This window comes from Geospiza fortis, unplaced genomic scaffold, assembly GCF_000277835.1.
Source record: "Geospiza fortis unplaced genomic scaffold, GeoFor_1.0 scaffold1252, whole genome shotgun sequence".
NCBI classification, from domain to species: domain Eukaryota; kingdom Metazoa; phylum Chordata; class Aves; order Passeriformes; family Thraupidae; genus Geospiza; species Geospiza fortis.
The window spans coordinates 8,427-12,173 of record NW_005055078.1 but is presented as its reverse complement, the minus strand read 5'-3'; the positions used below and the strand labels follow the sequence as shown (position 1 = coordinate 12,173).

Genomic DNA, 3,747 nt, shown 5'->3' with positions numbered 1-3,747 from the left:
ACCGGCCCCGGGGGCTCTGCCCGACTGCAAACAGCCAGAGCAGGAGCTCTTACTTAATTCCACTCCAAGGCGTTTCTATCTGAGATGTGCTGGCGGGGACTTTCAGGGCATTCTTTTCAGTCACAGTGAACAGTCAGAAGGAAATATTCATGGCACTCCACTAAAAAATAGAATTCAGCTACTCGTAATAAAATCACAGCCCATCTACAGCAGCAATAAATGATAATACAGGAAAGACTTCACAAGCCTTTTCGCACTTTGTCACATGTCTTAAATGATTGTTCATTATGTTATTCATTAATTGGGATGAATTAATTTGAGATATAGATCAGCCTAAGCAGTGTAAGACCCCAATCCCAAGACAGCAGAAAAATATTTACTCTTCTTTCTGACTCATTAAACTTGCTACATCTCCATATCTCCATATCTGAGCAGCTGACAATGGAAAGTACAAAGCAACGTTGAGTCCTTCATAGAGCCAAACAATGTTTGCAGTATGAAGGATTCTTCAACTGTCGTTTAATCCACACCACTACAATAAGCAGGAACACTTTCTGGTAGACTTGTACATTGGAGGCATATCCAAAACTTCGCTGGGCAATATCTTCCTTTTTCTCAAAACCCACACTGAAAAGCCTTCTACTAATCAAAACCTTACTTCTCTTAGGTAAAAACACGCTTCTGCTGTACTATGACCACTGACCCTGCTTAAAGGAACTCTGTCCATATTTCCTAGAGGCTGGTTCATAAATTGATACATTGAAAAAACTGAAAAGTCTACACAGAGGTAGCATCAGTCTATGCTTGAAGACCTAAACTCCTTCAGCCCCTCTGCGCTGCAGACAACCGTCAGGCCACTGTCATGATCCTTCTGGGAACTCTAGCATGTCCATTGGGATATTGGCCCAAGATCTGCATGCAGTCTATGCTCTCATAAAAAGAGTTTAGAGGGCAGGAAGGACCTCGCTCGACCTGCCAGGCAGAGTGCTTGTCATGCAGTGCAGGACACAATTCCACCAGAAGGTGCCCATGGGCAGCTCATGTCCCACCTCATCACCCACCAATAACCCAAAGCTCTTCTCTGCAAAGCTCTTCCCTATCCCCCACTCTCTCTTTCAACTGGGCATTGCCCCACCCCAGCTGCAGGACCTTGCACTTTGATCCATTTCATGATGGCTGCACGGGGCCACTTCTCCAGCCCATCCCTGGCTGCCATCTCTGCCCTGCCCTGAATCAACTCCAATTGGTGTCAGCTGCAAATTGCCTGAAGGTGCCTCAATCCCCTTGGCCATGGAGGTGCTGAACAGAACTGGGCCCAGTCAGGGCCCTTGAGGGACAGCACAAGTCACTGCTTTCCACCTGGACATGGAGCCACTGTCTGTAACTCTCTGCAGGTGACTCTCCAGCCTGTTCCTCAGCCATCTGACAGCCTCCAGGTGATTGCCCAGCATGTTCCTCTGGGTGATGGCCTGGGGGACACTGCACACGTTCTCCCACTGGGCCCTGGGCTGTCCATGGGAACCTTGGCTGGGCTGGCTGGTCACTCTGCACTTTGACAGCTGCAGCAGAGATGATCCTGCATGATTACACTGCAGACAAAATGTTCCTGGGTGAGCACAGCAGGAGTGCTTGTGAAACCCTTCCTCTGTGCAGCTGTAAACATCCCAGGTGTGTGTGGGAACTGCACCTGCACTGGGGCAGCTGGGACAGAGGAGACCTTCCACATGAGATCAGACACCCTGAGGCTGAGCTCATGACCACAAGCAATGCAAGAGTCAGAAACACATGGAAATGGACAGATGCAATAACATTTTGTAGGTCTGCCTTGCTCTACAGAAGCAACTCAAATCCCACTGCACTCCATCAGGCACAGCCTGGTGTTATCTGTGACATGTGACAAGCAAGGCAATGACCCAGTTCTTCTCCAGCCTCACACACAGAGCTCCCCTCTCTGCTTTTTCTTCCATGCCAGGCCACTGTGAGGTTTTGCTTGTGGCCATCTCCTCACTGCTCAAATCTCTCATGAGATGATAATGCACTGCAGCCACACCCAGAAGGGAGGTACAATTGTCTGCTCATCACCATTATGATAAGAAACTGAAGGATTCTAGAGCACAAATAATAATAAACAGTCCTACTAAAATTTTAGCAGTCATCCAAAGGAGAATACCTCATCAAAATATTGGCTTAGGGGGAATCTCCTCCCCATCCTTATCACACACTCTCTTATAGAGAGAGGCAAAGACTACTGAAGTCTTATTTACATCTATTTCTCCCAAGAAAATGTAAAGAAGCAGAACACAAAGTCACTCTCATATCTCCTGCCTTCCACTCCCACTGCAACAAGAGCAAGAGACATTGGCACACCATACATTGCTCAAAAAAGAGGGATTGTTGATAATTCTAAGTACAGCCACATACTGAGTAAATCAAGGGAAAACAAAACAAAGCAAAAACCCACAGAAAACCCAAAACCATTTATCAGATAAGGCAAGGAGTCATTAGAAGACAACAAGGAGACAGAGAGTCTCACAGTGAAGTCATCTAGGCCTTTATTCCAGGCCTTAAAATTCATACCTGAGAACATATAGAAGTCACTTAGAAACTGCAAGTGTTTGGCCCTGAGGACTTACATGGCAGAATAGCTGAGTGGTTTCATATCAGGAATGAGTCCTCTCCTCAGCAACTTCTACTGCATGGCCTGCTCACCTGGCTCAGTCATGAAACCACCATTTTAAACAGCTTCTCATCAGCCTCTTTCTCAAAGTAAATCTTCTGACAAATTACAACAGATTCCCTTATCAGTTCTGCTTCATAATCCCTACACACCGTTCAGTAAAGTAAGGATGTGATGAAAAACATCAGTCACTGTGTCATATTTCAAAGTACTGACCAGAATTGCGAACATGAGCTTCAACCTTCCTGGAAACAAAGACCTGAATGGAAATGCAATTACAATTCTGAAGAAACTCTATATTACAATGTGGCCTAGAGAGACTGACAATGGATATTTCACACAGGATTAATTAGCTCTTCCAGCCAACAATTGTGGTTCTACAGGTACAGTTACTGTGGAAAATGTTACTCTTGGAGGACTGTCATTGTCATTGATGACAGAGACACCAGGATCAGAACAGCAATGCCACTGCCTGTAGCAACAAGCATGAAATCAAACAATTTTTCTACAAAACCCACACCGAGTCCCCCATTTGCCTAGCACAGAACTGAGCTCTCACCCTCCTCACTGCATTCACAGCCTTCACGTTCACCATAAACACAAACCAAAATTTTGGTTCCATGTTAGCCACAGAGAAAAACAACACCTTGGGGAAACATCCATTCATGAAGTTGTATTTCTTGAATGAAATATTCAAGGTCAGGCTGGCTGGGGCTCTGAGCCACCTGCTCTGGTGGAAGATGCCCCTGCCCATAGCAGAGCAGCTGGAGCAAGAGAAATCTTAAGGTCCTTTGCAACACAAACCTTTCTGTGATTCTGTGCTTCTGGGATTCTATGTACAGCTTCAAGGGATGAATGAGAGATACTCTCCCTACTGGATAATTATATGTTTTGCAGTTTGCAAGACTGCCAGACAAATTCAGCTTTACTCCTTGACAAAAACACAAGCAAATAAACAAACAACCCAACCCAAGCCAACCAAATTATCCAAAAGAACTGAAATGAACCAAGCCAAGAATGGGAAAACACCAGAAGAGTATCAACCATGGCCTCACATTTCAGATTGGGTT

At 45.4% G+C, this 3,747-nt stretch overlaps 1 protein-coding gene across 1 annotated transcript in view; it reads right to left on the bottom strand.

Moving 5' to 3' along the window:
- Positions 1–3,747, bottom strand: part of LOC102034603 (cadherin-related tumor suppressor-like) — a gene marked incomplete at its 3' end in the record, with an annotated part of 17,390 nt that overhangs the window by 5,341 nt on the left and 8,302 nt on the right. The window lies entirely within an intron of this gene.